General features: G+C 50.4%; 1 long non-coding RNA gene across 2 annotated transcripts in view; it reads right to left on the bottom strand.

Annotated features, from left to right (window-relative positions):
- LOC107135436 overlaps window positions 1-5,263 on the bottom strand; it is a 12,660-nt gene extending 7,397 nt beyond the window's left edge. For both annotated transcript variants that reach the window (XR_007342483.1, XR_001502564.2), the window contains exons 1-2: window positions 4,959-5,263; window positions 3,579-3,854 (exon numbers count right to left, since the gene is read on the bottom strand). This is a non-coding gene — a long non-coding RNA (uncharacterized LOC107135436). The remainder of the gene's footprint in view (window positions 1-3,578; window positions 3,855-4,958) is intronic.
- Between the last annotated feature and the right edge of the window lie 5,015 nt (window positions 5,264-10,278).

The raw sequence follows: 10,278 nt of genomic DNA, 5'->3' as shown, positions 1-10,278 counted from the left end.
GCCCTGGGGCGCCCACCAGGCCCGGGCCAGCCTGTCCACCAAGCCCCGCAAGAAAGGAGACAGCTGGACACGGGGTGCCCTCAGCCTTCCACCGAGGTGAACCCCGAGCCTCCGAGCTCGGAGAAGCAGCCAGACTCAGACACCAAGGGACAGGTGGCTCACCTAAGTGCCCTGGCTCTCCGGGCAACAGCCTCTCCACGACTCCACGGACTCGCCCCTGGAGGGGTCACTCAGGAGGCAGAGGAGAACCTGCTGTGGGGCGGGGGCAGGTGGCGGGGTGCTCAGCGGGGACAGTTTCCCGGGAAGACCAGGGAGCTGGAGGGAGCTCTGGAGCTGGGCGGTGGCGGTGGCCCCATGGCGGTGAGAAGGAGCCTGTGTCCCCTAGCTGCTGCGGGCCCAGCGCAGTGGGGACAGTCAGCTCCACCTTGTGTGTAACTCCCCCAAAACCAACCTGAACGCTAAACGGCAGAGTGAGTGGAGTCTCCCCGCGGGGCCTGTGGACTCAGTGGGAAAGGATACTTTGGGGAATGTTTGCTGAAGTTTCCAGAATGTCCTCGATGAAACGCTCAAAAAACAGAACAACGCGGGCCTCGAAGGAGCTGTCCCGGGGCCAAGGAGAGCCATGCGGGCCCCAGGTGACAAACTGCTGTCCCTTTCTGAGCACACAGAGGGGTCTGAGAGGCTCCCTGGCACTGACCTGCGCCTGGCCGGCTGAGCCCTGCTGCAGGGAGTGGGGAGGTGGACTTGCCTGGCGCTGCCCTTGAGGAGGGACACAAAGCAGGTGGGAAAAAGGGCAGAATGTGTCAGGGACTCACAGAGCCCCCAGGAGACACAGAGGAGAAAACGGGTACCTCCAGGAGGAGGGCTGTGTGCCAGGACGCGAGGGTGATGCTGGTGCCCGCAGGGGACAGCGCAGTCCTGCCAACCAGGCCACGCGGCACTGGAGTGGCGGGGGGCAGAATGGCACAGCCAGCTCAGGGAGAGCCCACAGCCAGCTCTGCCCAGGGCAGGGACGGGAGAGAGAGCTGGACAGATGGGTCGGGGACGGGGGACCAAGGAGCCAGCTCCAGGGAAGGCAGAGCCAGCCGGGCAGTGCCATCAGACACCAGGGAGGGAGGCTGAGCTGTCCTGGTTCCCCTGCAAAAGGCTCACCGGGGACTCCCCAGCCTCCACGACCTTGTGAGCCAAGGCCCCTAATAAAGCCCCACCATCTCATCCACCGTCGTCTGACCCCTGGTTCTGTTCTCTGGAGACCCTGCCGAGGGTGGTGGGAAGGTCCAGGAGCCCCTGAGCCGCAGGGCACCCACATCCGCACCCCGTCTGTCACCACCCTGCAGGGTAAAGAGAGGCCTCCACAGAGGAAGGTCGCGTGGCCCATTTCTGCTGTGAATGACAACCTGGAGGCTGGGCCCGCGCGGTTCTGGGCCCGCGCTGAGGGGCCGCATCTGGCGGTAGCGGTCTTGCTGGCAGTCCTGAGGTGCCCAGGGCCTCACGCGGCCAGAGACAGGGTGCGCGTGAGACGCAGCCAGAGTGGCTTTTTAAATAGTTATTTTTGAGATAACCCGTTAACTCGTTAATCCGTCAGTCCTGTGGGTGGATTGATCCACTCTTGAGGGCAGAGCCCAGCCCACCTTGTAAGGTCCCCCCTCTTTACATCTCACGAGAGGCAAACACGGCATCATGGTTGATACCGTGGGCTCTGGTGGCACTCTGCTTGGGTTCAAACCCTGGCACTGACATTCACCTTACTGAATGGTCTTAGGTAAGTTGCTTAGCCTCTCTGTGCCCAGGGTTCTTCATTTGTAAAAGGGGTTTATTTAAACTTTCCTTAGGGGCCGGGGTTGTGGCTCAGCGGTAGAGCACTCGCCTAGCACATGCGAGGCCCTGGGTCTGATCCTCGGCACCACATACAAGTAAATAAAATGAAGGTATTGTGTCCAACTACACAACTAAAAAATAAATATTAAAAAAAAAAAATTTCCTTAAGGGTTGTTGGGAGAATGTACTTAGAACGGCGCTTGACACAAATTAAGTCCTCAATAAATAGGAGCCACTATTAGCCACTCTTTGTTCATTTAATTCATTGAGCAAAAATGTACCGAACATCTGCTCTGTGACGGGCACTGTTCTAGACCAGGAGCACCCACTGAAGGTCGCTAGTGGGACTTACAGCCTCCCGAGGGGGGCGGGCAACAAGCAATAAATGCAATAAGGAAGTAATTGCCCGTAAGTTAGAAAGGAGGGAAAGCTACAGAACAAAGACAAAACAGGTAAGCCCAGGGGTGACTGGAGCCCTTGTAAGCAGGAGAGTTACTCTTGCTCATCAAGAAGGTCGTGTGTGAGTGAAGACCGGGAGGAAAAGGAGTAAGCCGCCCGCGTCTACAAAAATGCTTTCCAAGGACAGAGGAGCCAGTGCAAAGGTCCTGAGGTGGGAGTGTGGCCAACAAACAGCAAGGAGACCGGTGGGAGGGGGTGACGTGGTAGGAGTGTAGGGAGATGACGTCATGGAGTCTGCACTGCAGTGTCAGGCAGATGATGAGATGGACACAAACTCTTTTGGCTTTCTACAGATTTTCAAATTTTTTTTTTCTTTAAAAGGTATTTTTAAACTGGTTTTTAAATTCTACATTGCAAAACATTGTTAAAACCTGCAGAAGGAAACCCTAGGGCAATAGAAAGTTCTAGAGTTATGGAGAAGGAAGGAGCAAAACTTGCAACATTTCAAGTCTTCCTTTCCCTGAGCCTTTTCAGGAATTTACTGTGGGGCCTACGTGGGCCCGTGCAGCACTGGCCTCCCATGTTGGGCCGGCTCCTGTTCCTTCCCTACCACAAGCAGCCCAGCCAACCTCCGAGTGCCCTTTGGGAGCCTCACAAAAGATGGCGTCAACCTTCAAGGGTCTCGTTGGGGTCGTGTGACCCGAGCCCACCAACCAGAGGGCCGGCCGGGTGCCATCTTGAGTGGGTGATTCCTGTTCCTTTCCGTCTGCAGTGGGGGGTGGAGGGATCCGAATTTCGTGGGACGGGGTGCAGATTTGAATGAGGCCTGGTCTAATTCAAACCTGGGGAAGTTCTTTAAATGCTTCAGATCTTCTGTGGTTCGTTTCCATCATGTCACCAAAGGGGAAGTTGCCTTCCAAAAGGCTGCATTTTGCGGGAATTTCAAAACATCTCTGGCAACTAACCAGCTCGTCCTTCTCTTCCTCTGCTTCTGAGCCTCCCCAGCCCAGCTCTCCGCCCCTTCCCGGGGGGTGTGTGTGTGTGTGGCCCCTGTCTGCTGGGGATGGAACCCAGGGCCTCACACAGGCCAGGCGAGCTCCGCAGCAGAGCTTTGCAAAAGGCCGAGTGTCCTTTTCTTCCCCTGAGGACAGTGTCATTATCAGCCCTGAGGGGGAGTACAGCAGGGACCCCCAGAGCCCTCGGCCCCCACTCCCACCCCTGAGAGGAGAGTGGGGCCCTGGGGTGGCTGCCCCATGGCCTTCCCTTCTTAACTCCAAATGACGCCTGCCTCCTTCCGACGCCTCCTCCCCGTGCACAGCCCTCTCTTCCCTGTAATCACGGGCATCGGGGCCTCCACTTACCACCTCCCCAGTCGGCCCTCACCGCGGCTGCGCACTCTGGAAGGGCATCGCCCCCTCATCAGCTCTCCGTGGGATGCCCAGGGCCCAGGTGGACACTCTTCACAGGTGTGTTCTATGAACAAGGACCCACGCCCATCGAACCTGGGGACAGGTGTGCAGGCCACTCTTCTGCTGTGATCAGGCCCTTCCTGGTCTTCCTCTGCGCTCTTCCTTGTAGTGAACAGGGGAGAACCAAGGTCCCTCTTTCTGAGTGCGGCCAAAGCCATCACCAGGGTCCTATTTGAAGGAAAAGACAAGGAGGACTGTTGTTCGACGGCTGCGCCCCACCACACGCCTCTGTATAAAGCCCATGGGGCGGCAAGGCCAGTGGCCTGTGGGCAACGAAGCCCCGGCCAGTACCTGACACGAGGAGTTTTCAAAAGGGACAGAAGCAGAAGCGGATCTGGAAGCTTCCAGAGGTATTTTGTGCGTGTGCCAAGGCCTGGGTGGGGGGTACTCCTGGCATCCACCGAGGGGCGTGGGAGGCCTGCCGTGTCCTACTGTGCGCAAGATGGTCCTGCACAGCCCAGGACCAGCCGTCTGCCCACCGCGCTGGGCTTTAAACCGTTCCATAATGACTAGTGTGTAAAACGGGACCGTCTAATAATTCCAAAGTTAAATTTTAAGAACCTGTGCATAGTCATGGGGCACCCAAAACCTAATCGTAATGATAATCTTACATTTTTATTACTATTTGTAGCAAACACTGAATTTTTTCCAACGTTGCAGCCATCCTGTAAAATGAGAGTGAACTTTTTAAAAGAAATTCTGATTATTTTTACCAATTTCTGAATAGTCTCTCATTCAGAAGCCCAGGTCTTCCAGTGGAGTCGTGCCTGAGCATTTCTCTGCTGAAATACTGAATGTTTTCTTTTAAGTCTTTCTTGGTCAGGGCCGGAGCGTTGTGGGAGTGTGTACTGAGCAGACACAGGCCCTGGTCAGTTCCCCAACACCAAAAAAGAAAAGTCTTTTATTTCTCCCTTATTACTGTCAGCAATTATATGGAGGTTCGAAAACATTCCTCTGAATTTCATTTTGAGACAGTGAAGAGGATGAACAGAATCTTTGTCATTGAACTGGGCCTGGTGGCCACAGTGCTGAGACGGCTCCGGCTTGGTGGACCCCCCCCCCGTCTGGTCCCCAGGGCCCATCCCCAGGCCTTCTCCTGGTCCCACTCACCTTTCCAGGCTGAGTCCCTCCCCTGGTCCCTGTCCCACGGTGCACATTATGTCACCAACATGGTGACTTCCTTTCCTCTGGACCCTTCTCATTTTTTTCCTGAAATCTGGTTCTTTTACACAAGCCCAGGACTGTGTGCAGTGAAGAGCCATGGAATCTCACCTTCAAAATGAAGACGCCAAGCTGGTTTTGGGGTGGTGACTGGGGTTTGGCTGCCTGAGATAGGGACTGGGTTTCCTGGACCCGCGTGGGCCCAGGCGGAGGAGGCACTTGGCAGTGGCTTCTCAGGGCACTTCCTCCTACCCTTTCTTTGTCCTGCTTGGCATCTGGGGGCCTCTCGATCTAGGTTCATTGTCAAATCCAGAAAAATCTCAGCCATGATCCCTCCCGATGTTGCACCGGCTCCTCGAGCCTCCCTTTCCGAGGCTGTGACCAGAGTGTCTTCTCGGGACACCGTTATGGGCCCGGCCACTTCTCCGTTTTTTTTCAATTTTTTGATGCTTCACGCTTTGTGAAGTATGTGAGGTCACTGATTATCTCCAAAGCTATGAACAAGAAGCTAATAACCAAATTCCTACTTTAGGAATTAGGAATTGCATTGAATTTCTAATTTTAGTTCAAGAATTGCTGGGCTGGGGATGCGGCTCAGGGATAAAGCACTTGCCCAGCAAGTGTGAGGCCTGAGTCCAGGCACTGCAGACACTCCTGGGCACACACACACGCACACACTCACACACATGCTCACACACTTGATCGGTTTTGATGCTGATGCCCCTTTTTGCCCCAATTCAAGCACAGCCTGTGAATCCTTCAGCAGAAAGAGCATCACTCGTTCACAGACCTCCCTGGTTTATGGCACCCTGTATACAGTGTCCCTCTGTAACTGACTGTGCTGGCTCTTGCTCAGAAGCATCATGGACCTTCACGGGTCTCATTTTTTTTTTTTTTGAGTGTGAAGTTGCCATCATATTTTTGAAATTAATTGTTGAGAACTGAAATGATGTAATTCTTCTTTAATGAGGATTTTTTTTTTCATTTTATTTTGCTTTTTTCAGATACCTAAGGAAAATATTGATCTGGAATTACCTACAAGAGTTCAGAGCTGGGGCTGGGGCTGGGGCTCAGTGGTGGAGCACTTGCCTACTAGCATGTGTGAGGCACTGGGTTTGAGTCTCAGCACCACATAAAAAATAAGTAACCAATAAAGATATTGTGTTCATCTACAACTGAAAATATCTTCTAAAAAAATTCAGAGCTTGAGGTTTTCTGGGCTGTCCAGAAGTTTCTAAGCCTTGGGGTCCCAACCCAAAGTGGGATGGGATTTATAGGTTCCCACTCTGACTTCTGTCCCCACAACCTGAAGAGATGATGAAATACAAGGCCCATCTCTTTTTTAAAAATATTTTATTTAGTTGTAGGTGGACACAATATCTTTATCTTATTTATTTATTTGTTTGTTTATGTGGTGCTGAGGATCGAACCCAGTGCCTCACACTTGCTAGGCAAGTGCTCTACCACTGAGCCCCATCCCCAGCCCTAAGGCCCATCTCTTTAGCTGCCTCTTCTTAGTGGGAAAATCCCCTCAGGACAGTGGCTCTGAGTCCGTGGGGCCCATGTAGCAACACAATCGTAGATTGATTATCTGGATGAGATAGATCAAATAAGTAAAATTCTAAGAGTAACAGAAGCCATTTTTTTATCACTATCTAAGGAGGTATAAATATAGAAAGGAAGAAAATTGGGATAAACCCTATGCTAGATTTTAATTGGAGGAATAAACTACTATTTTTCAATAGTTGTGGACAGATACAGAAATGCACAGCTATAACTGTGTGGATACACACAGCTAGTCCCTAGCTTCATCCTCTGATCAGGCCTAAGGGCAGTAACACCCCACACAATGAGCACACTTACCACCCAGATCTTGGTTTCTAACACCACTCTCCCCTGAAAGGAACCAGGATGTCTCTGGAAGATAATTCCTAAAACCAGTGGTAAAAGTTTGAACATACACGATCATTTACATGATCTCAAAGTCTTCCCCTGAAAACACTCAACAATTACAAAGCGGGGAAGAATGCCTGTCTGGTGGAGAAGTCTGGCAGATACTGCCTTAACCAAGGACCAAGGTCATCATCAAACACAGCATCACAGCGCCAGTCCTGGGACAGATGTGGGGGTCGCTCTCCCTGACCGGGGGCCATGAGAACCCAGTACTTCTGCTGGACATCCCACCCCAAACACAAAGCCCACGTCTAATCGAAGAACACATCAGAAAAGCCTCCTCCAAGAACATCCTACAAATTAACTCTTCTGGACTCTGAAAGTTTCGAGGCTGAGGAAGTCAAAGGAAGACGGATAAACTGTCATAGACTGAAGGAGGCTAAGGAGCTGTGACGACAATCTACGACTCGTGATCCTGGACTAGATCCCAAAGCTGTAAAGCGCATTATTGGAGAATTGCCAAAACATGAACAGGGTTTCTGTGGACCAGCGATAGCAATGTACAAGTGTTAATTTCCTGATTTTGATGTTGCACTGCGGTTCTGCAGGATAACATCCTTGTTTGTGGGAAATACACTCCAAATTATTTGAGATAATGAGGCATCAGACTGGTAATTTATTCCCAAATGCTTTAGAAGGAAAAAGAGAGAGAGAGAGAGAGAGAGAGAGAGAGAGAAGCAATTGGTACTCCTCTTACAATTTTCTGTAAGTATGAAATCATTTCAAAATTAACTGTAACACCAAAAATTCAGAAGAAGTGATGAGCAAAGAAATTGGTAAAAAAAAAAAAAACGTTGGCAAAACTCGACATTGACCATGAAACAGAATAATAGTGTCTGATTTTAGAAGTTAAAAAAGATGGGGAGCTGGGGGTGAGGCTCAGTGGCAGAGAATCTGCCTGGCATGCACCAGGCCCTGGGTTCCATCCCCAGCACCACACACACACACACACACGTCCAGTGTGGCGGAAATGACCACAGACTGGAGCACTCCTGACCCAAAAGCCGAAGCTCTCCCCAATCCAGACCTCTTTGAGGGCTGACATGATGCCACAACTAGAAACTTCCCCACAGCACGGAACTTGGCTTCACACACAGAGTCATTTTAACTACTGTAGGAAATGACCTTCAGGACGTGTGTATGAGGTATACACGTGGAGCATATGTGAGTTCCATGCTTAGACCTGGGTCCCCTCCTCATGACAGCTCATTATGCATGTGCGAATATCCCACAGTCTGACATGTGAGACACTTTCTGGTTCCAAGCATTTCCCATGAGGCCCCTCAACCTGCACACACAATACAATGCAATTAACGTATCCATATTTAATAGAAACAGGTCCATATGTCACCTGGATAAAGATGCTCATCTTTCTCATGCCCGTGGAACGTGTTCCTGTGCTCAGCCACAAAGAAAATCTGATAATATTTTAAAATAGGAGTTTTACAGACCATTTCCTCTAAACATAAACCAAAACAACTAGATTTAATAGAGATGACCAAAAGAGTGTTTATGATTTTGAAATTAACAGACACTCCTAGCTTAAGCATAGCTCAAAGAGGGAATTTAAAAACCAATGACTTGCTGTCTTTTTGAATTCTTTTTAGTTATGCATGACAGCAGAGTGTATTTTGACATATTGTACACACGTGAAGTAGACCTTTCCATTCTTGTGATTATACATGAGCTGGCATTCCACTGGGCATGTATTCACATAGGAACAATGGAAAGTCATGTCCGATTCATTCTACTATCTTTCCTCTTCCCACCAGTCCCCCTCCCTTCCCTTCATTCCTCTCTGTCTAATCCAATGAACTTCTATTCTTCCCTCCCACCCCTGATGGTATGTTAGTGTTCGCATATCAGAGAGAACATTCAGCCTTTGGTTTGGGGGGATTGGCTTATTTTACTTGGCATAATAGTCTCCAGTTCCATCCGTTTACCAGCAAGTGCCATAATTTCATTCTTCTTAATGACTAAGTAATATTCTATTGTACATATGTACCACATTTCCTTTATCCATTCATATGCTGAAGGGCATATATATATATATATATATATATATATATATATATATCTTCAAAAAACAACATTCAGAAGAAATTTTACTTACTTTAAAATGTCTTTGCTATTAAAGTAAAATATGAAGAATTAAAAAAAAAACTAATGCCTTGTGTTCATCATTTAAAAAACTGGGGAAAGAAAAACAAAATCACTGTGTCAGCTTTTCAAGGTTGTGATCAAAACACCTGACGAGAACAACTTAGAGAAGGAAAAATGTATTTGGGCTCAGGGTTGCAGACGCTCCATCCATGGTGGGCTGCCTCCATTGCTCTGGGCCCAAGGTCAGGTAGAACATGGTCGTGATGGAGGGGCGCTTCTCAGTGCATGGTGCCCAGGAAGCAGAGATGAACCCTTCCAGGGCACAGCCCAGTGTCCCTGCTCCTCCAGCCCCGCCCCACCTGCCCACAGCCACCACCCAGGTGGTCCATTCACACTGGGATGGACTGAGGGAGGTCCAGTTGTTTCACCTCTCGATATTCCTGCATTAACACAAGAGCTCACGGGGGATACACCCAGCCATGACACGCTCATAAGAAAGTAAGTGGGGACATGACCATGGTGAGTGACATTTAGGGAGGAGAAGTGAGCAGCCAATCTACCAGGGCTGTGGCTCCTCCTCAGGTGTCTGCCTCCACCCCAGGCACAGAGAAGCCACACGACGGGCCACACCATCCCAGGGCATTTTCTAAAATACCACCAGCCTGGAGGAAGCAGGGGGGTGGAGGAGGGACATAGTGGTTTTCTGAGTCACAATCAAGAAAGTCAGTCCCCGGATGGTGGTGGAGTGGCTGAGCCACAGGATGGCTCACAGATGGATGGTGCCACCATTTGCAAAGGACACTTCCTGTAGAATCAGATTCCATGGGGCTCTGGTGGGACCCTGAATCTGTATTTTTCAACAAAATCCCGCAGATGAGACCCCCAGAGCCACAAATGTCACATAGACTGTCACTGAGAGGAATACAAATGACGGTAGATAGACATGGGACACATCGGGCAGCAGAATCATAGGAACAGAGACCAGGGCCTTGGCCAAGCAATCTGAGCGTGGTGTGTGTGTGTGTGTGTGTGTGTGTGTGTTTTCAAAGGAGTGCAATGCCCTGTCCAGACCCTACAAAGTTAATCAGAGATTAAACAGTCAGAGATCAAGGCTAATTTATGAAAAAAGCACAGTTCTCCAGAGGTATTTGTCCTTTGTCCACAACATGGCTTTCGATATGTCCAGTAACCTGTCAGAAGGAGGCCGGCAGAGGAGGACGAAAACTACCCTCCTGGCCCCCAACCCTGGAAACAGACCACCTGAGTAAAACCCACTGGGAATGTGGTCCCGTGCGTGAGGGGCGCCCCCAAGTGGTCAATCATGGCAAAGGCGCAGGCACGTCCCAGAGACTGAGGGTTACAGAGTCTTCCAAAC

This window comes from Marmota marmota, unplaced genomic scaffold (genome assembly GCF_001458135.2).
Source record: "Marmota marmota marmota unplaced genomic scaffold, marMar, whole genome shotgun sequence".
NCBI lineage: Eukaryota > Metazoa > Chordata > Mammalia > Rodentia > Sciuridae > Marmota > Marmota marmota.
Note: the sequence above shows the minus strand (reverse complement) of the source record. Positions and strands in the feature narration are given on the sequence as shown.